The 24311-nt window shown below is 35.6% G+C and overlaps 1 protein-coding gene across 33 annotated transcripts in view; it reads left to right on the top strand.

The window, feature by feature from the left end:
• The window catches only part of MBNL1 (muscleblind like splicing regulator 1), a 194536-nt gene that overhangs the window by 77906 nt on the left and 92319 nt on the right, over nucleotides 1-24311 (top strand). For 2 of the 33 annotated variants that reach the window (XM_033088587.1, XM_033088635.1), the window contains exon 2: nucleotides 6529-6648. The exons of 30 other annotated variants lie outside the window; for them this stretch is intronic. The gene's annotated coding sequence lies outside the window, so the exon portion shown is untranslated. Of the gene's footprint in view, nucleotides 1-6528; nucleotides 6649-9687; nucleotides 10244-24311 lie in introns of all 33 variants that reach the window. One more of the 33 variants, XM_033088605.1, reaches the window with a different exon arrangement.

Below are 24311 nucleotides of genomic sequence, written 5' to 3'. Positions count from 1 at the left end.
CTTCCCATGATTCCAAGAAATCCCCTTTGCCTCCTTTATTTTTTACCAGAAACTTACCTCTGTATGATGTAATTTATTCACTCAGGAGATATTTATTGAACATCTTTTTCTTTGGCAAGCACTATGTAGCTGCTGGGGATCTAGACATGTGCTCTGCTTTTCTATAGAATACATTGTTTGGGTTTGTTTTCTACTCGTAATGTGATACGATTAAAAAACAAACCTGCATATGAATCTGTTTTGGGTTACTATAATATGTGGGGTCCTATAGTATACATTTTAACTAATAACATTTTTAGCTTATTTTAGAGTCTGTAGCCCTAGTGTCTAAAATAGGGACAATAAGGGGATTTGAAAATTAAGTTGTTCCTGCTGACCCAAAGAAAAATGAATTGTCTTTATATAGAGCACTGTATGTGACAAACAAGGAAGTTCTTACTTGAAGAAATAAGAAGATGGAATAATGGGGATCCCCCAGGACTAAAAGTAAATGATAAGATCCTGTGCTATTTTAACATAAGCAAATATTTGAATTTAATTGGACTTGTTTTCAGGAAGTGGGGGTGACGTTTTATGGATGTCTGTATCTCCTGTAATTAAAGTGTGTTTTGTTGGGACTTTTAAAAGTGTTTTTGAATTTTAGAACATGTACAATTTCTAAAACCTTGGAAACATCTTCTTGTATGAATAGCCAGTATAAATGGGACTAGCAAAACACCCCTTTCTTTAAAGGATTCTGTGGGAGTAGTGAACATGACATGATATTGAATTCACCAAAAAAATGTCCTTTTTAAATCTGAGGTTATAATTTATATTGTTTTATTAGGCATGTGGTAGTATGTTATACATTTTAAGTTATATTATTTAAATAATCTTTATAGTTAATTCTAAAACTCTTCTCATGTGTTTTTTCTAGAATAGAAACTCTACCCTTTTACTCATGTTCAACTAGTATGAGAGAAATGTTATGATTATTTGAGATTATGGTAGAAGGCAAATTCTTCACATAAAATTAAAATGATTTTTTTGCAATTGAAAATTAGAAGGAAAAATTTTACATTCTGCTTATAAGTGTATGTCCACATGTTTTATGATGCTATGGAGTCATGCTGGGAAGCAAGAGATTTTTAGAAATGGTGTTATGTTTGCTTTGCTAGTAGTGGCTTATTAGTAAATTTGAAAAGAGACAAAAGCAAAGTCCTTTAATTATGGTATCTGGTAACGGAGGATTAGACTGAATTTAACTTTGAAGATAACAAATGTATATTTATGTTCTGCCAATTGAAATAATGGTTGCATTTTTTGACTTGAGGAAAAAGCTTAATCTGGACACACAAATTGATGAGAAAGGTTGCTAATACATAAATATTGACTGTTTTAACCTGTTGAGAATGGAAGGCTAGCATTAACGACACAGTGGTAAAATTCTGAAAGGAGTTGGTGAAAAGTAAATGTTATGCAACATGAAAAGAATACCAGGGGAAAAACTGACAGAGTAGAATAACAGGAAGATTAGTCATTTCTGGAGGGAATAAAAAAAAAGGTGGGGAGCGGGGGAAGAAATATTTTAAACAGGAAGGTAGACCTGGAAGTGCCAGTGCTAAAAGACCGATATGAGCTCATTTAGGAGTGAAACTGGGCTTTAAAAAAGGACTAATGCTGATCACATTTAATTATAAAATATAAAGTTTGTAGTAACAACAAACAAAAACAAAAATGGGGATTTTTTTTTTTTTTCTGTTCGGGATGAAGAGAATACTGTAAAAATAAAAGAAAGATGTTTATTCCTTAGCTGAACTGAGTTGGCTTATCAGCCAGTAGTGTCAGATGTGCATGAAGAAAATGTATTTCTTTTAAAATAAGCTAGTGTTCTACTATGTTCAAGTGTTGGATTAAATAAGTGTTCTGGACATCTTAAAATATGTATGCTATTTGGTTTGAAATAATTTTCACTTATACATTTACTTATCTGACAACTGAAGGAGTAGCAGTTTCCAAATATTTTGAATTACTTCTATAAATTCTTGAAAATATAAATTGTAACTCGTTATATATAATATGAAAGTATGCAGCAGTCTCTAACAGAAAACGAAAGTAAAGGGGTGTGGTGTGTGTGTGTGTGTGTGTGTGTGTGTGTGTGTGTGTGTGTGTGTTTTGGTAGAATCCCATCAACCCCTACTTTCTACCCGAAGTATTAGGGGCATTTATGGAAAAGATTTTGCTGGACACATTTTCCAACCTCTCTGAGTGTTCTCTTTATCACATGGGGATAATAATATACCTGCCTCAAAGTTGTATAATGAGAATTTAATGAACTGGTAGATATAAGCGTATACCAGACATGGCAGTGGCATTTTGTCTTTTTAAGTTACAATCCTGCATCAAGATATGAAAGACAGGCTTATAAGATGTATTTCCAACCAACACATGAGAAGATGGACAATTGGAGTAGAAGCTCTTACTAGAAGCCTTGATATCTTAAAATGTCATTTGATAGGTTACGTATGTATCCATACTTGACAAATATCAAACTATTACTTCTCTTGGCCATCCTTTTATAACTCCAGTAAACAATCATATTAAATGTATTTTAAATAAAGTAGATATCTCTGGGGTTATATAAGCACGACATCAAGACAAAATCTACTCATACAAAGATAATCAGGAAAAAGTATGCTATTATTTAAATGCAGAAAATACGTATATTGAAATAAAGGTATCAAATTTATCTAATTTAAAGACCCAAGACTTCTATTATTTTATGTATCTATGTGGAATACATCATTCTATATCATTGAATTAATAGAAATGCTATATACAGTCAGATAAGTGCATCCTGTTGATTATATGATAAATTGCAAAACTTTCATGGCTCATGTGCAGTTAACTAGCTAAGATAAATTCTAACTGCAGCACAAAATAAGCAGTTTACATGAACACCAAATACTGCTAAAAACAATTCATATCTCTCTCTCTCTCTCTCTCTCTCTCTCTCTCTCTCTCTCTCTCTCTCTCGTCGTCTCTCGTCGTCTCTCCCTCCCTACCCCCTCCACCCTTATCCACAAAAATATAGACACCCTTTCCCTACACACACACACACACACACACACACACACACACAGCGCACACATACACACTATCCCCCTGGGAATAACTATATAGGAAATATTTATTTTCCAAACTACAGAAAACAAATGTTATCTTAAACACTGAAAGTTCTTCCTTTTCCTGATTTGGAAGCACTAAAGTCATATTGAGTTGCTTGTAGGTTTTCTTTAGCTAGCATTTAGGTTTATTTAAAGCATTAAGTTTTTAGTACCAGATGAGTCAGGAATTTGTAATGCACATTTAGAACTTTTCACTTTTAGGTCACCCGTTTATATTTGGTTGACTTAGTAAAGTTCAGAATTGGTTACTAGTGTATTGTTTGGTTTCCAGGAGAAGCTGGGGAGCTCACTGCATCCTCACCTCTTTGGACCTAAGTACGGCCTAGAGTTGATCCTTATTAATGTATTTTTTTCCAGATAAAGCCAAGTTCAAGGAATTAAAAAGAGTAGACCCAGTAAGAGTTGAGTAAAAAGCTGTTAATTTATTCATCTACATATATAACTTCTGTTCATTGATATCTTTCTAAAAGTAAAGTTAGAATGATCAGAAACTTACATTTCTATGTTTTTAATTGTCCTGTCATTAAAATCAGCATAAATGAGAATCGTAACTGCAGTAGATAAGTTGAGCAGTCAGAGAGAAAACTATGTATATGTATTTGTATGACTGCATAAATGAGTCATGCTCCTCCTAGTATATCCCTCAATACTGCTAAGGTCATAAAAATCATTTGTTATGATCTGCCTTACGTAAAAGACAATGGGGCCACTTTGTTTTGCTCACCCAAAAGGTGTCAAAATGTATGTAGAATTTTTGAATAACTTTTGTGTTAATTCCGTGCTAAACATTGAAAACAGATAAGTTTAAATGTCGTCGTCAGCCAAAGAGCAACTCAAGATTATGTGGGTACAGTGTATAATACCACTACTCAAGAATTCTGCAGAGAGAAAGATAGTGGCTTGGAAATAGGTAAAGAGTTGACATCTTCCTTCTATGGAAACTTTTGATAGTAAAAATAATTGAGAATAAATAGACGAATGTGTCACCTCAAGCTACGCCACATGGGCATCTACATTTATTCTTCTTGTGAAATGCCACGAAAGGGCTGCATTTCTTATAGTTTGTGGCTAAATTCTAACAGAGGGTAGCCACCTTTACCGTAACTTTTTTTTCCCCCTGAAGTTTTTATGGTTTCTTGTGTTCCTTTCTAGTTGGTTAAAGCCAAAAAAGCTGAAGCTCACCCAAATTAATGTAGACTGGGAGGCTTGCTGCCAAGTTAAAGCGATAGATTGGTTTCAGTGCTCCACAGTGGTTTCTCAGTCTTACATTTGAGGCCCTACAAGCTTGATTTGAGCTGTTGGAGATTACTCAGATGGCTTTGTGTCCTCAAGAATGAATTCAAGGAAGGTCATTTCAGCTGCTGAATATTCAAGGATGTCTCTTGGTCCACGGTTGGGTCAGCCCCTATTTCAAGGGATGATCCTTGAATTTCGGAAACTTCCTTCAATCTCACAATTAGTATCTTGACCCTCCACATGATTAAATGTACTCGCCAATAATATATATAAAATACGAATGCCAGTAATGGTAATCCCCCGAAACAGAATGACCTACAGACACTGTGATGATAGAAATGTTACTGTTAGTGCCTCTGAATATGTGGTACACTTGGGGAAAAAATGCGAAAAGTGAATTTGTCCTTGACTTTTTCCAAATCGGAGAATCACATAAAACATTTATTAATTCCTTAAATGAGTAAGCATCCTTAAGAGAAATGGGTACTAAGTTTTTTAAAAGAGGCAGGGCAAACAGAGCTTCCTCCCATCAGGGGTCTGATCCTCCCTGACATTCCTTATTCCCTTTCTTTAAGAGTCTAACTGGCCATCAGCTTTCAAGAGGCATTAGGAGTGGCCTTAAAACCATAGCCTGAGGAGCTGCATTCCCTGAATCCAAAGCTTACATTTGCTACTTACTAGTTATTTGACCTTTGGCAATTTACTTACCTCTGTATGCCTCTTATTCCTCAGATATACCCCACTAAGTGGGAGCCAACCTACCTGATTTGGTTTTTATGAATCTGAAATAAATTAATGCACGTAAAGGACGTATGGAATTTCAGGGCACACAATAAGTACCATATATTAGCTATTATCATATCTTAATTTTTATGTCCGCATTTTCTGATGTCCACCTTGTTAAAGGTAAACTTGCAACACACAAATAAAGGAAAACCAAAACTAATGTTACAGTTTTAGTGAAATGTTTAAGAGCTCCAGTTCTAGAACTGCACAATCTGGGTGCAGATCACTTTTGAGCTCTGTGACTTGAAACATGTGGTGTAATCTGACTGAGTCTCAGTTTCCTTATTTGCAGAATAGAGCAGTAATAATATCTGATCCGTAGTTGCTGTGAAGATTAAATGGGATAACACATGTGAAGCACTGACAACAGTTCCTGGAACTTCATGAGTATTCAGTGTATCAGCTATTGCTCTTACGTCTTTGTGATGAAGAGAACATTGATACACGAGAATCATATACTAAGAATCTGTGTATTTATTTATTAGGAAAAGAATTTGTTTTTCACTTATCCTATTGAAATTAAAAAAAAAAATCTCTCGATCCTTTTTAGATCTATAAGATTTTAGCTCTGGATAAATTATTTACATACAGTAAATGCTTTGTTAATGATGTTACCTGCCTAACTCTGTTGTCCAGCCATATTCTGTCACTCAGTAAGCTGACACCACTGGAAAGAAAAGCAAACTCATCAACAACATCAAAATGGGAATAGAACATAGAAGCTAAGAAGTCATTGCTCCTTCTGTAAAATAAAGATCATAAGACCTGATATTTCCCCATCTGCTGGCAGTGTTATAAAGATTATGAAAACATTAGCATTTGCAAAAAGTGATTCAATGCCAGGAAGGCAGATAGAATATTAGGAAAGAAATGACCAAAATTGCATGATGGTATTTATTTTATATGGTGACATCCTTTCCTTCATTAACAGGAAATTTTAGGGCAATCCACTTGCTTATTAGGAGTGGGAAGGGTGAATGAAAATTTAAAAAGGATTCATCAAGTCTTCCTTATAATAAAGTAAACCTTTGGGAACATGTTTTCCATGGAAGTAGAACCTTACAATTCTCATAGTAACTGTATATTTATCACCTTATTTGGGAGCAGGTTTTAAGCATGATCACAGGAAAACACCAGTTTTGACACTTTGTGGGAAAGGTGCAAACATACGGGTAAACTCTGTGTAGGTGTAGAGCAAACAGAATGCTTGGCTAGCTAGCATCCTGCAAGGAGCTGGGTCTAAATGGTCTGCTCCAGCTTCTGCTGCTGCTGCTGCTGCTAATATTACTGGGAAGGAAAAGTGGCTGACCTGGCATATCCTTTACTCTTGGTGCTGCAGCAGTCACTCAGGAAATGTTGTTTAAGGGGAACCTTCTGGATCCTTTTCATGGCACCATGGCAAGAAGAAACCGTATCTTATCTATTGAAGATAAAGCGTGGAGTTGGCTAATGGAAGCTGGTGAGTGAATAAGGCACATGGGGAGCCAGTTTACTGATATCTCTTGGGTAGGCCTGCTCTCTCAAGCACTGAGGTGGCATCCGTGGGAAAATGGCCTCTGATAACCTGAACGTCAGATATTGTTTTAGAGAGGAATCATAATTTGAACACGGGTGTCCTGATCTGTGATCCTGTATATACGTTCCATAAATAAAATTTATATTTGTTCCCAGCTTTCCTCCTTGAAAATTCTAACCTTGAAATTTCTTAGTTAACCTCAGTGTATGGAGCAGTTTCCCATGTAATTTCTGTCACTGTTTCATCTTTACTCTTGTTTTTCACTTGACCCATGGTGATTTAAAAAAAAAAAGACTTTCTAGTATTTGAAAGCAATTATTCCTCCTTCCAATTCTAAGTGAGCACCTCCTTTTTTTTCCACAACAGTATAGCCTTTTAAATTAAGAAATTACTTAATATGCATAATTTAATTCTTGCCAGAATATTCTTTTCAATTCAAGATAATTGTGTAAGCAAATTCATAAGCTATTGGTTATATTGGTCATATAGTTGCACAGGATAGATCTTGCACATTGCCATAAAGAATTTCATTGCTAATGTATTTATGTACCAATACAAGGTATTTCCTTGAGCAAGTTTCTGTGTTGATAAACTGAATAATTTGAATGAGCCATCTCAATTTTTCTCACTCTAAAATATTCTTTCCCCAAAGCAGAGGCCATGTTTGACAAGGTCTACTATGTGATTTGAAATACATATATATTCCTTCCACCTTACAATTTTCAACAGACATGAATATGTGCCAGTCAGTAGTTTACACGTGCCTTTTGTTAAAAGATTGGAAGAGATAGGAAGAAATATTAAGTTTGCCACAGAAGTGTGGGCCAAATTTTCCTAGCATAATTAAGCTATGATTAATAGGTATTTCATTTTAAAAAAAGGTAGACAGTTAAGTTTAGGAATGTATAGTAGCATAATAAAGGCTCTGACAAGTCATGCAGGAATTCACCTTTTAACTTTAACTTTTAAGAAATTTGACCACCACCCCGTTCCTGCACCCCGAACACACACACACACACACACACACACACACACACACACACACAGACACACACTTTTTGAGGAGTGCCTTTTCACATGTGGCACCACCATTCAGCCAGTTAATACTTACTGAGCACATACTATGTTGCTAGGCTAACTAGCAACAGGGATGCAGGGATGTAATTGAATATATTTCTCAAAAATTTCTCCACTTGTGATGCTTAGTAACAGGGAAGCATTGGTTTAGATTATCTGGTTTCATTAGTTTAGTAAGATAATTTAGTAGCAATATAATGTTTATTTTTAAAAAGCCAGTACCAATTACTCTATTTCCACTGAAAATAATCCTGACACACCATATAAGAGCTTTATAAATCATTGGACTCTACCGTTTCACATTGGAGCTATTTATTCACTTTCTTGTCTCCACGTTGTTTTGTTTCAGTTTTTGTTGTTTAGATTGTTAAAACTGATTTTCATGAGTGAGGTTGAGAACATAGGTGAAAAAAGAAATTGATTTTTTAAATATTTTATTTGAAGTCAGACTATTACGCTAAAAAAATCCACTTCAATTTGGTTTCACCATAAGGTCTCACTCAATATTATTCTATCCAAACCTATCATATTGACAAGGTTATATTTCTAAAAATTGGTTCAAAACATTTAAACTTAGGCACTGTTTGTATAATGAAAGTATTTTTAAAGGGAAATTCAGATTCCTCATCTTCTTCCCTTATAAAATCTCAGTTCTCTCAAATTTAAAATAGCAGCTGCCTAGGCAGTACTTACTATTTTGTAGTACAAGGGTTATTTTATTTTATAAAAATGTCTCACTTACTAGATTTACTGGACATAAGTGAGTTTGCCCAAGCAAGAACTGCTTTTATTGTACATGTTTTTAAGATTATAATATATATAATGTATGATAGAATGTATCATATATATTCTATATATTGAATATATGTGATATATATATATGAGGTGAGGGATGGAAATCAACCTTTTCCAACACAAGATTATTTGAGCTATCGGACACCTAGTAAAATAGGTTGTTTATTACTGTTTTCGTTAACTTGGATTTTAAAAGTCCGTAAGTAAATACCTGAAATCAAGAATTACTTACACATAACTGCTATGAGGCAGTAGAGTTTCTTATGTAACTCTAAAACAAATATAAAATACTGGTTAATTTGTTTCTATCTTGAAAAAGTGACAGTTCCTAATCGAGTCTGATTGTTTTTATTTTGATACATATTAGAGATTATTGCAGTTCTGTCAGAGTTTATATTTAGTCTCTGACTTGATTGTATCTGGCTCCTTAAAATTGTCTTAGGGTCTGTCTCCTGTAGCTGTTTAGTATTTAGTATTCAGTAGACCCCTGAAGATGAGTTCCTGAGGGCTTTTGAGCAGTTATGAATAGTGGTTAACAAGCTATAAGCATTTCCATGGAAAATACAACATTACGAAGCCCAGTCAGGAGAATCTTAGTGAGTAGTTTATAGTAGCATTATAAAGATTAAAAACCTACTAATTTGATCACATTTTCCTTCCTCTTCTTTTCTTTTTCCCTTTTCTTCTCTCTCTCCCTCTTCTGATCTCTGAATACTCTTTGTCCACTTGGCTTCTCTTTCTTCATATTCTTCTCTTATCTCATTGAATTCCTTCAGTCTCCCTCATTTAATCATAATAGAAAGTGGTGTATTTGATAACACATGTATTGTACATATTTAAAAAGCAATTTTAATTCTTTCTCAATTTAATAATCAACCGACTTTAACCTTCTCTCTTTACATTTTCTCCTCCAATAATGGACAACTTTGCTTTTTAATCTCTGTTGCCTGGTGGATCAGTACCCTGTGATTTTTTATATTTGTAAGTTTCCTTATCTTACTATAAATGTTATAATGGCAGGATTTAGGAATTTTATGAAATGTGTTAGATTTTTTTAACCTCTGGTACAGTAGGCATACTATAATATGTCTTCCTTACTTTTCTTTCTAGAACTAGAGCTCCATATCCCCCCTCAACTGTGTTTTTGGCTGTCTCATGGGATGCTAGAATGGCCTATCTCCATGTATTTTGTTGCATTTCGCCATTGCTTCTTGTGTTCTGTCGGGGGATTTTGGCGATTCTTTTCAAGCGCTACCTGAGCTCTGTGCTAGTTGTTCCCCTTCCCCCAGGGTCTCCTGCTGTGTGGCCCTGTGTCCACTCCCTTGGCCCTGCTCATTGCCAGAGCCTTGGGTTCCCTGATGGCTGCCTCTGAACCCTGTGACGGCCGGGACATTCCTCCCCCTGCTGCTACAATTGAGCCCAGTGCTGGGTCCCACGTTGCCTTCTACACTTGCTTTCAGTCGTTAAGGCTTCCCGAGCTTTGGCTGTGGCTCAGTGACCCTGCTGTTAAAACCCTGGAGCTTTCCTGGCCTCGACACTCAGTGGTAGCAGCAGGTGTTGGGATTTCTCCAAGCCCCTAAGACCTTGGGAGCAAGAGAATGGCCGTTTGACATAGACCTCAGGAATTTCCAAAGCACCAAGAAACTTCTCCAGAAGATATGTAAAGGTAAGATTCTGATTTCTCTAGGAAGCTGTTTTAGAAGCTAAAAATCCCTATAGCCATGGAGTTAATGTAGACCAAGTCGCGTTGGAATCTGTGAAGCACTTTTTCTCTCCTTCACAATCCACATTGTGTCTCGAGTAAGAGAAATGTTGTGGAGAATTAAAACAGTGAAAAACAAAATAGAAATGATGTGTTTCTCCAGATGCCTGTGTTTTATTTACCTCTACGTTAATGTTTAAAACAGAAACATTAAATGAGTATATCTTCAAATTCTTAAATTCCTAAACCCTTAATTAATTCAAAAGGAGTAGGGAGAACAGCTCAGATCTTGGTAGTGCTAGGATACGTTATTGTCCTTTGTCAAACATTACTGCTTAGTATTCTAAACGGAGCAGTCTCTTTTCTTTGGGGGCTTTATTTTCAGTTTTTTGTTGTTTTTTTAAGTGGATTATTCCCTTGTCCTATTTTTTTGGGGAAAAAAAAATCACTCCATATGGGTGTAAGTAACGTGGCTGAAAGATATATGTGGGGGAGGGGGGAGGGGTAGGAAAGATCAGCAGTCACTGGGAATGAACAGCACAAATCATGTCTTCAGCATGTTAGCTTCTGTGAACAGTTACATACTTATCACCCTTTATTCTTTCCCCTGCCTCCATTCGTAGGCATTAATCTGTGAAGTGCTACTAAGACACCTCTTCTGATATGAGATCTTTGGCAGCCTTACTGTCCATTCGTGTCTTCTTTCTTCCCCTTGGTTTTCCTTTCAATGGACTGAATCTTGTAATTGATTCCCTATAGTTGAAATCAAGGCTATTAGCTTGTTGTCACACTGAAACACTTGCATTTCAGTAACTATTGAAAAAGTAACAGCTTTTAAGGATGGAAAAGAAGAACGTTTACTAATAGCTGTACGAAATGAAAAGTAAGATTTGTCTTTGATACTGCTTATTTAAGATGCTTATTTTTAAAACTAAAAGGTGCTCAGCAAAGTGTTTGATTTACACTTGAAAATATCTAAGTTTTATTTCCTCTAAACGTCAAAGTATAAGTAAACGGGATGTTTTGACGTCGTTCTAGTGCATTAAATTGGATAATAGGTTTCATACCTAAAAATGGAAAAGGGAAATTTTAATGCTTTGATTCTTAACATTCATAATGAGTTTACAGTTTTTGAAAATGTATGGCACAGTCTCAAGTGAGGAGTTTGTGTTATTCTCAAGTTGGCCTATGCAGTGCATTTTCCCTTTTTCATTTATCTAGAATTCTTACGTTTCCAGGGACAAAAGATTAAACAGTACACACACACACACACACACACACACACACACACACACACAATTTTAAATGATTTAATTAAATATTAAGATAGAGTGATAGATTGAACTTACGGACATTTATAAAATTAAAACTTTAAAATAACTTAAAATATTTTTAAACAGAACAGTGAATTAGTGGTATTTCTTGTACTTAATATTTTATGGACAAAGTAACTTCACAAGAGAAGGATACAATACAGTAATATTTAGAGTTTCATGATTACTTTTTAGGGCGTACAGAAAAGGTACATGATATAAAAAAATAGTGGTGCCATAGAGATCTTAGCAACTAGTTGAACAGAAAATCTACTGAATAAATAATAGTATGACCCTTTTACAGGTAAGGAAACAGAGGACTGATAATTTACAATTTCTGAAGCCTAGAGCCAAGACCAGAATTTCACTGAATTCTGATCCACTGCCCTTGTCTCTGTGCAGTGCTGTTTATTGAAATTGCAATATGTTTGAGGGGCCATCTTGCCAATATCTGCAGAGCAATGAATGGATTCAAGGCGTTGAAGAGATTTTCTTCAGTATCAAGTATATCTAAGCATGGCTGATAAACATGGGCTCACTTGTGCAACGTAGCTTCATAAAGGCCTTTAGAATTATTTTTTATTCCTGCCCTGTTTAGTGTGTCTTTCATTATACTAGAATTTTGAAAAGTACTGTGGAACAACCATTAAAATATTTGTATTGGAAGAGGGCATAGAACTCCTGACTTGCCATTTATTTCAGTTTTTGATCCTGTAAATTAGGCAATTATCTGAAATAGTAAATTCTTCAAATTGAAAAATTAGACTTATGTGCAAATATAGGACATTTATTTTCTGTTTCTAAGCAAACTTAGAAAATTTTCTACCGCTGTTTCAAACTTGAAAAATTCCTTAGCTTGCATCTTTAAAAATATCCGTTTATTTGTGATATCATGAAAGTGGAAAGAATGTTCATTATATTTGCATGAAATAATTTGATATATTTATTAATTAAATGCTTTCTGGTTACCTGCCTTAGAAATATTACTTCAAACTCCACATTCTCCCTGACTGTATGGGATACCTACCATAATTAAATAGGACCATACTCAACAATTTTTTAATGTGATTCCTTGGGAGATATAATTGAAATCCAGTCCTTTTGCATGACATCCAAGATTGACTCAAGACCCAAGAGGGACCTAGAAGAAAACTGTGTGCAAAAACTAAGAATGTAACCTCTGAATTCTCTTTTTAGGAAGTTTAATTAGAAAAATAGTTGGAGAATTTACAACACTTATTTCAGAAAAAATGTGAAGTACTTATTCATAGAAAATCTTAAAAGTCTTATGCTAGCTCTCATTTTCAAAATAAGGTTTTAACCCCAGTCATTATGATCCCTGAGCACTTCTGCCATCACTCAACTCGTAAGACTCATAGCTCACCAGTCCCATTTATCCCTTGTCCCTTGTTGGAGAGTGTGAGAGCTGTCCAGGCTGGTGGGGTCTGGGCAGAATATTTACTGTAGATGTTGAGAAATATCAAGTGTAATCCTTTGATGATATATTTCCTTTGTTGTAACAAATAAATCAAAGTTGCTAGCCTTATTAGACATATCCATGTAGGAAAGAAATAAAAGAACAGATCTGCACTTGGTACGAACAACTAAGAGAGGACACATCTGGGGAAGAGCCCAGATACCGACATTTTTGATACTTTAGAGGCGTTTTACACTTGAAAAATAAAATATTCCTATTTATTCATTTTGATGTATGGAAATAAAAGCTTGCTGAATCAGAATTATTCAAAATTAAAATTGTCTGTAGTTAATTATGATTTATTTGTTACCCATTGTCTCCAGTCCCATTATAATAATTATGTCATTTGTTCTTCACAAAAAACACCTTGAGGTCTATAGTGGTATTATTTTACCTTTAACAAATGAAGAAACTGAGACTGAGAAAGTTGAATAACCTGCCCAAGACATGACAGCTGGACATACAGATTCAAACCCAGGATGTATGTCTCCAGTGTACATCCTGGAAGGTCCTTATTAGTTATAACCACTGGCAGTGAGTGCTAGTCCCCAAATTCAGTCCTAACCCTTTTATTGTGCCGGTGCCATCCTGGTGCTTCTGTCTAACCACTTCCCACCTTAGTCTGGGCTACTGCTGTTTACTCAGTGGCTATTTGACCTTGGAAAGGTTATTACTTACTATTCTCACTCAATCATGGTCCCACCTGCTCTAAAATATTAATAATATTATCTCTTGTTAGGGTTTTTATGAAGACTTAATTTAACTTAATGAAGCAGGGTATGCCAAGCAGTCAGCAGAGTGGCTAGCATATAGAAAATAGCCAATAGATTGTTGATGTTGTTATGTAATTTTCTCAAGGTCACACAACTGGAAAGTGGTTGAGTCAGAATTCAGACCCAAGTCTGTGTGACAGGGAAACAAAACAAAACAAGAACACGTATACACATACACACTTTCCACAGGCAGCAGCAGCAACAGGAGCCACAAAGTAAAACTCATGCTCTCTTTGACGCTGCCTTTCATCCCTGCCCATACCTTTTATGGTGAGTAAGTCACAATGTCGCGTGTGCTGACGAGAAAAGTAGCATAGCTTAGTGTTTTAGGAAAACTAGAAGTAAGGCTTCCAAGAATTGGAATTTCAGCCCTATTGCTTACAAACTGTGACATTGGACCAGTTACATAACCCCTCTAGGGTTCTTTATATATGAAGCGAATAATAGTACCAATTGTCTTGGATTATTGTGAGCAGTAAATGATATAAATTAAAGAGCTACTCCAGTAAATGACTTTTATTAATATTAATAGGAAGGTGTATGTTTTTTTTTAAAATAATGCATTGTTTTCAGAGGGAACTTCATGGTTCGTGAAAATCAGCAGCTCGTAGACTTTTAGAGTTGGTGATTTCATGATCTTCCATTCTCCAGGAATCTACATGCTTTCCCTGTCAAAACCATTTGCCCTCAGGGGCAGGTCAGTGGAGAAAGGGGGAGTAGGCATCAAAGATCAGAACTAACCTAAATATGAGGTGGTTGCACCATCAGGGCGGTGGGTCAGCTTCTCGCAGTCTAGGCTGTTGTCCGTGATTGGCACCGCTGTCACCAGATGCTGGTTAAGCAGATGGCAGGATTAGCACTCTTGTGTTCTTTCTCTTTTGAAGCAGAATCCAAACCAGCAGCTGAGACTCAAGTCCTGGAGAGAGAGACTAAACCTGGACTGCACTGAGTGTCAGGGGTTAGCCTTGAACGCTGGTCAAAGCAGGGACTTCTCGAATTCTTGCTGTTTAAGTGTCGAGCCTCTACTAGATTCTCTACTCTTTGAGGCCAGCGATGTTTATTTATTTACAATGTCTCGCACAGGGGAAATTGGGCACTCAGTGTTTGATAATTATCATGTTTGATATATTGATAATCATGTTTGATAATTAAATAAAAGAATATAAGTTGCAGAAAAGGGACACAAGAACTCACTTAAGTATATCATGGCCACCAAAGGGATTGGAAAACAAGGCTGTATTGCAGGAAGCATAGGATGCCCAGGGCTCCCTCAGGGACAGAGGGTTAAGGCAGATCCCAGGGTTGGGCCAGGAAGCTGAACGTGAAAAAACTTAGTAATGACTGTTTTTAGGACCGGCAGAATTGAAACTGTCAGTGTCACCTGGTTAATGAACGTAGGAATAAAGTTATTTCAAATCATTTATAAAATGTTTTCATCAGAGGACATATTTAAAGAATCAAAAGCTATTGGAAGCCATTTACATTTGTTTTTTTTAAGATTTTATTGGGGAAGGGGAACAGGACTTTATTGGGGAACAGTGTGTACTTCCAGGACTTTTTTCCAAGTCAAGTTGTTGTCCTTTCAGTCTTAGTTGTGGAGGGCGCAGCTCAGCTCCAGGTCCAGTTGCCATTGCTAGTTACAGGGGGCATAGCCCACCATCCCTTGCGGGACTCGAGGAATTGAACTGGCAACCTAGTGGTTGAGAGCCCACTGACCCATAGTGGGAATTGAACTGGCAGCCTTTGGAGTTAGGAGCACGGAGCTCTAACCGCCTGAGCCACGGCCCCTACATTTGTTTTTTACATACAGTTATAAATGGTATGCTGGCATCAAAAGCTCAATTTTGGTGCCAGAGACCTGACGAAAATGTACCTGTAAATACGTAATTGATCTACATACTCTTATATAAAGAAGTTATTAAAATATGGTTTTAAATATGTAATATTGTAAAATCCCAATTTGTAATACATGAACATAAAATGAAGAATTTCTGTGGGTGATGTGGGAAGTCAGAGTGTAATTCTTAAAGCCGAACTATTAATAAGCTTTAAGAATTAATATTCTTAAATATTTAAATGATTAAATATAGGGTATGATTGGTAAAGTGTTGAGTTGTTTTTCATTATAAATTTTACTACTCTTTTGATGTGTATTCCCCAAATAGTAAGATGAAAGCATCTTTTAATCAAAGTATATTAAAAACATAAACCATACTAAAAAGACCCAAGAAAATTAACTATGCTTCGTATTATACCTAACAATCAGTATTGATACTTGAGTTGCCACATAAGTGTTTTTGGATGACCCAAACGGGTATCCAAGTGACTTGGCATGATATACTCAGGCCAGACACATCAGCTTCTTGTATTCAAACCCATACTTTTGTGTGCTGGCACCTGAAGGAAGGTTGTTTAGAAAACTTCAACTGAAAGTTAAAATCAAACCAAATGTTTCCATGAACATTTGTGTCTCCTTAATTTGAGAAGGACCATATGTTGCAGCAGAGCTTCTATAATATTAAGATAGTGTGGAACTTTCCAGGGTATCTCAAGAACAAACTCATAAATCAAGTGCTAAGTTATTACACATTTAAAAATATTTGCTTTGAAGAACACACATTGCTGTGACAATAAACAAAAAATTGAGTCCCAAAATGGAAATATCATTAGTAACACATGTACCTTATTTTATAGAAAGTGAGGATCCTTCCATGCTTTTATTTTCAAATGTGCCTGTACACCCGGCTTCTTCTCACACTTTCTTTCCCTCTCCTCATTCTCTGTATATACAAACATGCCTAGAGATGGAACTACACACACACACACACACACACACACACACACACACACACACACACACTTTTGCTTTTATCTTAGAAGATTCACACTAGAACGGGAATTGCATGATGTTAATTTTCTATAATTCTCTTTTGTCATTTACTTTCATGGCTCTGCATCCCTGAATTATGTGTGGGTATAGCATGCTATTTGTGGTTTGTGTGTGGAAACACACTGGCAGTTTTTTGTTTTTTTCCTGTGTCTTATTTCCTAGTGCCTGCTTTTAGTTTATTTTGGCAACCCATCATGTGAGTTTTAATTAGGTACTAAGTTTGAGATGTTATTGAAGCAGTATGTACTAACTTACAAAAGTTAAACTCATTGTAAAATCCTTTACACATAAAATAACTTAGATAAAAGTGAGTACCAGTTTTTTTCCTCCCAACCCTTGTCCTGGATGTGTTCTTGGCAGTTTAATCTGTTCTGTTTTACCCTTTTAAAAATGTAAGAGGCAGAGGTACAAATAAAACCAGTGTGATCGTTCCCTGAGGAGAATTTTGTCATTGGAAATAAGTGTCAGCGCTAAGAGAAAAAAATGTTATAAATAAAGTGAGTGGTGTTTGGTAATCGTCACCACTCTTGATTTCCTACCTGGTAATCAGCCTTTGACTTATGAGCTTTTTAAAGAATCTTGCAATTAAAAATAAAGATGAAATTTGCCACATGGAGCAAGCCAAACAAATATTTAAGAATACTGTTTTTATTTAAATGGGCAGCTGTATAGTTAAGCCACTGTGTGTGTGTGTGTTTATAACACTTTAGACATAATTTGCAGCAACTACATACTAACTCTCACACCATTTCTAAATAGAATTGCAAATATACTAGTATAGCTTTCCGGTTAAGAACATCATTGGTTCTGGAGCCAAACAACATGCGCTCACACCCCAGTTAGTTACCTTTTATGTTTCCTTGGATATGTTGTTAGACCTTTCTCAGCTTGAGATATCTACTCTTTATAATGGGTATAAAATAAAGGAACTGTACGATTGTTTTGAGGATTAAATGAATTACAAGCTTAAATCATGTAGAACAGTATGTCATTATTATTATTGTTACCATCATTATTATTTGCTATTCTTTTTGTTGAATGCCTTGTTTCTAACAGAAATGGTTATTTGGCCTCCTGTCTTATGAGGTAGGGCTGATGGGGACTGACAGTCTTAGAAAAAAAGTAAAACTGAAAGTCAGTGAGTGTTTTCTAGCTTAAAGGTCAAATGCCAGAGGCCAAATTCATGTGGTAGGAGGAGGTCCAAAATTTACAAAAGCTTAGGGATGATCGAGGGGAGGGAGCTAAGCTTAAAACAAAAGTAATCTGAAGTTATGTTATTGGGCAGTAGTACCCCTTTGGAAAATTTAGGGAGTCAGCCGGACTGCATCCACTTCAGTTCTGCATTTCAGTGCATTATAGTCAGAAATTTCTACTGATAGCTATTTAAACCATTGCTTTGTTATTTAAAAAAAAAAAAAATCATACTTTCACATAAATAAGCTACATTCATTATTTTTAAAAACTTTCACTGTTTTCCTTTCTTGTTTATTTTTTCCATATTGTCCTATAACTTTGCTACAAGACTTTATTTTACAGGGATTAAGGCAAGAGTTATTTTTTTGTGGTGTAAACCTGATGACCACGAGACTGACAATATACAGGATAACCACATTTTTGAGGGGATAATTCTAACTTTAGTTTTTCTATTAGACCTTCTGTTACTATTTTGAAGTTAGGAAAATATGGTCCTGCAGTTATGTTTTAGAGATTGCCTAGGCCATTTAAAGCCACCATTGTCTTCTACATAAAAAATAAAGATTACCCAAGAGGAAAATGCACAGAGAACCGCCAATTAAAAACACTAAAATAGCGAAGGTTTCAGGAGCTGTTTTAGAGATTCCTGACCCTGAGTTGAAAAGCTCTCACATTCCAAATATTACAGTAGTTGTGGTGACACTCTGCCCTAGGCTCCATACCGATTCCCTAAACAAAATCACTTTAATAAAATAAGTAATCTGTATTATATTTTCAAAGTTCAGGATTGAGGGATCAGACTTATACTTTCTTTATTTTTGGAACTGTGATGACATATTTACAAACAAACATTTAATAAACTTTTATGTAGCAGAGGGGGACCTGACTATATTAAGATTGTTGCATGGAAATGGAAGGACATCTCAACTCAGAGCAAAGTTTGATTTTAAATTCATTATGGCAACAAAATTAATTTCAATTATCTTTACTGGGACGAAAAGTAACAGATTAAAAAATAAAGTTAATTATTTATCAATTATTTATCACTGAATTGATACTTTTAAAAATCACAGAACCTCACATTGAATTAAAATTATCATTTAATTATTTTTTAAAATACTTTCCTATTTTAAAGATATTTTAAATTTATGTATAAGTCTTCAAATATCATGTCTAATGCTTCAAATTTCATGCTTAAGTCTTCAAATGGCCATTTTCTACCCATAACTCAAATATACCAATTCTTAGGGAATCAGGTCAGTTTCTACGTAGGGTTTGTAATGGTCTTGGCATTTTTGATAGAAGTCAGGATCTTTGCAATAAAGAAGACTGAAAATCATGTAAAAAGACAGTGGGCACAGTGCTAGACTTTGACTCGGTTATTTCGTTTCTTGTGACAGGCCCCCATTTTAATCACCATGTTACTTTTTGTGTATCATGTGTCCGTGGAAGCACACCCACCGTTTTGCTTCTTTGGACTGAATAAAATCCAATAGAATAGTGCACAGCACAACTTCAGTAAACTCTGCTCCATCTTATTTGTGAAGTAATTTATCTGAAAGGCAATCAAAATGCAAGTTTAAAAGTATGCTGTGAAAGCAAATCTTTTCCTAGTTCTTGTTCAGTAAGACACAATTGTATGTTGCACTCATAAGCACTAAAATTGAAAGTATAATTATTGTTTTTATAGTATAATTGGTAGTATAAATTTAATCATTTGGAAGAATAGTGGGGTAGGAGGCAAAAAGAGTCCAAAGTTGTCTTTTCCTTTGACAATAAGTCATAAATTGTAAAAGTCAAGGTCATATTTAAAATTTATTCTAAAACTTTGAGACTGATTTCTGTTGCCCCAAAGAGTTTCACACATACTTTACAAAAGAGAAACTGAATGTAATGGCAAAAGAGGGTACAGAAAACAAAGCATCATCTGCCCTTAAGGAGAAAATGTATTTTTAACAAACACGAGAGAATATAGAGTTTGCTATGTGAACAAAGTATATTATTTCCTTAGACAGCTTGATAAGTCAGTGTATGTTTATTGAATAAATGAGTGTGTGTGGGTGAAAATCAGTGAGTGAGTGAGTGAGTGGATGAATGAATAAACTTAGTGGTAACATATTCTTCCTGTTTATTATGTTTAAGAAACAATACTTATTTTAAAGTACTACAAAGAATTTATTGAAAGAAATTGGGTGGAGTTCCTCATTTTCTCTTATGGAAACAGCCAGTTGTTACAGTAGGATGATAACTTTTTAGGTTATAAGATATTGTTTATGTAGGTTGAATTACCCTACATTTATACAGCTTTGGGGAATCAGTAGATGAGAAAACACAAATTATAAGCAAAAGGGCAGTTAGTACTAGTCTAAAAATAAACATTGGTCCATGTAATTACATCCTAAATAAAATAAATAGAAATGGATTAAGAAAATTACAGTGGTTTAGAAGAATTTAGTGTGTTTTCTATCCCTGTTTTCATTGGGTTTTGATGGTAATTGTTATTAAAGGAACACCGTGCCCTACATATTTTTAAACATTTAGCCAGCAGCAGCAACACCCAAAAGTATATTGGATGTGTTTGCTGAAGACAGAAAGCACTGGGCTTGACCCTCTCCTGGCAGGTTTTTAACTACTGGAGGAAAAGGTCGAGGAAACAGGTTAAATATGGATATGAAATTAGGGCTTGTTTGAAGTCTTGGGACATTATGGAGAGCATAATAAACCTTACTACATCCTGGGAACAGAAAGAGAAATAAATTGAGGGGGGAATTTGAAGAGAAAGGAAGAACCTTTGCAGGCAGAGAAGGAAGCTTACATCGGCGTGAGTACTGGCTATCATGCCATCTCATGGGGCTCTTCCCCAGGAATGCATCCCGTGGGCTAAATAGAGTACTTGTGTAAACACACTCTGTAGACTTTTGAAAATTCTCGAATAACAGTTCTTCAGGGGTTACTATGTAATTATTTCTAGCTGTTGCATTTATTTACCTTGGTACGAATTTATAGAGCTAGTTTTTGACTTGTGTTACCTACAATGTCTTGTTTCATAGTTTCAGAAAGTACATAAACAACATGTAAGAAAAATGCAAACATCAGGGGCTGTATTCAGTGACTAGAACAACTGGAAACTTATTTCATATTATTTTGTAAATGAATAGCGGAATGTTACATTGTATCCATGGCATGTTAAAAAATGAAAAATAAAAAGAATGGAAACTTGGACTTCTGAATGAACAGCTTATCAAAGCACTAGCTTTTGATTTTATCTGAAATTTACTGTAGAAACGTTTTACTATTTCTACAAAGCCTGGAGGAAACTACTGAACTGAAAAAGCTGAATGTCATTTCTGACTAATCTATTAGTCATCCTAATAATAGGAAATTATTTAGCTCTTATTTTTCATAGTAGTCCATCTTGAACAATAAAATCACATAGCCCACTCACAAAGATATTTCAGGAAAATTGATGTGATGCTTTGAAAAAAATAGTACTTAAAAAGTCAGCACATAAATGATTTTGCATTAATAACGCTACTGTTTTATCACTCTTTTCTCATCGTGTAATTAGGAAAGTTAGCTGAAAATGACCTTGAAGTTTATAATTTGGATGCTTAGGGATGGGGCATTGCCAACGAAATATAGGTGTGTTCTCTTTTTATATTGATAAAATATATTAAATATATAAATATAAAATATATAATATTGATAAAATATATATTTTATCTTTCGTTTTAGGGAGAATAAGCAGGGAGCAGATAACTGATTTGTTGGGGATAATTGAATTCACAGAAAAAGCATCTGAAAATCATTCACACAGAACTGATGCCACAGGACAAGGCTGTGTTATATTCAGAGAAAATGTAGAGTCAGAAGAGGGGATATAAAGACAAATCTTAGTGATTTCTCTATAATCAGCAGTCAGAAAGGAGAAAAAGCAAAGACAGTGACAGAGAATAAGCAGATTCATAAATAGTAGGAAAGGAAGATGGTGCAGTATCATGAAAGGCAAGAGAAACGAAGGAAGTAGTCGATGCTGCCGGATGCTACCAAGAGAAGCAATGAGAAAAGCACGTTGACTCCCGCAGTTAAAAGGACACTAGTAACCTTGGAGAAAGCAGTTTGAGTAGAACTGGAAGGGAGGGGGTAGAATCCCCATGGCAAACCAGATTCCAGGATGAGTCACTTGTAAGTTGGAAGATAGGTATGACTCAACAAGTTTAGACAACTCAAAAGAAATTCAGTAATGAAAAGAAGAGAGGTGGTGGCAGCTGGAGAATTCATCAGAGAAAAGGTGGCTGTAGAAGAGTGGAGGTTGTTCCTTCTACGGAAGCATGCACTTTCCTCAATAGGAAGGTATAGGAGTCAGTGGAGCAGAAAAGAATGAAGATGCATGAAAGTGAGCACGTAAATGTTTGGCATTACGTGAAAGTAGGGCTAGTGGAGGGTACTATGTATGTATCAGAGAAGTTGAGAAGGGGTCTAAAAAGTGGTTAAAGAGATTGACCTTAGAAAGGAAGATGAATCAGACAGTTCCTGGGAGTCAGACTGAAGGAGAAAATGCTCAGCAGGGAGCTTACTCACCCTAATATCCCCTCCTCTGGACCTTCAGTTTCATCTTGTTTGTCTAGGTGACTTACTGCCTGTGTTCACAACCTTTGTGTATCGCTTTTTAAATCCTTTACTTTAACTTGGCTTGCCTTATAGTTCCATCTTGACTGTAAATTTTTTTTGGGGGGGTGACATGTTTTACCTGTGTATACATTGATTAATAAGCTCCCGTTTCATGTGATCCCCTAATGTATTTCAGTAACCTCCAAGCCAGTGCTGGGGGTGGAGGCAAAGGTGGGCAGGGAGAAGGTTTTGCAGCTTCATCTGTCCATTATCCTACAGAGCTAAAGGCTAATTAGCTACCTGTGTGACCCTCAAAAGCTGTTTGTTCAACAAATCCTCAATTTCAGATGAATGGGACTGGTTATTATGTCAGACCTTTTTGTTTCCCCTTAGTTAAAAAAGTTACAACATAACAAAATGTAACTTAAAGCTCAGAAGTGGATACTTCTAAAGCCAGGTAAAAAATTTTTAGCCATAATTCAGTGTTGAAAGTGGAAACATTTGATAGAAAAAGAAAATTATGAAAAGGCAAAAATCTGCAAAACAAATGGTTGCTAAATGGTATGGTTTACACCACTGCTTCTATCAACCAAGTAAGATTAGGTTATATACTTAACTTTGGTCTGATTTACATTCTAGGTACAAATCCCTAGGTTAGAATAGTTAAATTGTTTTCTGATTCTTTCTTAGCAAAAATAATTGTAAGCAAAAGTCAAAAACGAAAGATTGTCTTTGCCTCCCATTTAGAAAACATATAGTAAATATGTTTCTATTCTTTTATAGTAAGTTTGTTACTATCTTATGGTTGCTGTTAATTCACTTTCTTTACTTCTTATGTAAGTGATCAGTGATCCATTTTTTTTTTTAAAGTAGCTCCATAAACACAAGAAAGATTAGGAACTGGCTACTGTTTTCATGGTTTTAGAGTCAATATTATACTGAAAGTGAAATATACCTATTTAAATTTCTGAATTATGTAAAGCTATAAAGTTTGTAATGTTAAGACTCTTGATTTTATTCCTACTGAAAAGAATTGGTTTTATTTCTCTTCAAAACAAGCAGAGAAGGAAAAATTGAAGGATGAGACCCTATATATAAATGAGTAAGATGGTGGCCCATGACAGCTCTCGTATTTTTATTATTATCCAAAAATCACTTAAAACACTGATTGACGGCAACTCCCGTGCAGTTGCACAACATCTTATTTTCTTCTGGAAATGCCCAGGACAGCATGAGAAGGTCCTTAAATTACCTTGGAATGCTGTATGGAAGCACGATTTTGCCCTGGCCCACCTCTCTAGGGCCACCTGAACCTACTCTTCGGGCTGCACGCTCCAGTCCTCTCTAGAGTTATTTTTTACATATATCCCACTGTCTCAGATTTGTGAGACGTCGTTAGATCCTCTCATCATTCTATCTCCTCATAACCCCAACCCACCTTGTTTTCTTAATTAACAACTACCTGTCCTTCTGGACTCAGTCCCAGGGACAGTTCCCCTGGGGAGCTGCCTGATCTTTCCATTCCCCAGGCTATGGGAGATGTCCCCATAGCAGCCTGCACTAGTTCCTGCTGTAATTGTTTCCTTACGGATTTGAGTCCTCTGGGTTGCAGCGTTGACTGTGACCCTTCGTTCTGGACATACAGTGCTAACATTATTGTGAAAATGCTCCTTTCGTGTTGCTTGAATGACTGCATGCACAGATAGCTGTTTTGTTTTGGACATTAAGGATAAAACATTTGGGTTTTATCCTTAATTATTAGGGAGGTACATGG

Source organism: Rhinolophus ferrumequinum, chromosome 2, assembly GCF_004115265.2.
Source record: "Rhinolophus ferrumequinum isolate MPI-CBG mRhiFer1 chromosome 2, mRhiFer1_v1.p, whole genome shotgun sequence".
In the NCBI taxonomy this organism is placed as follows: Eukaryota; Metazoa; Chordata; class Mammalia; order Chiroptera; family Rhinolophidae; genus Rhinolophus; species Rhinolophus ferrumequinum.
This window is presented reverse-complemented; position numbering and strand designations above follow the sequence as displayed.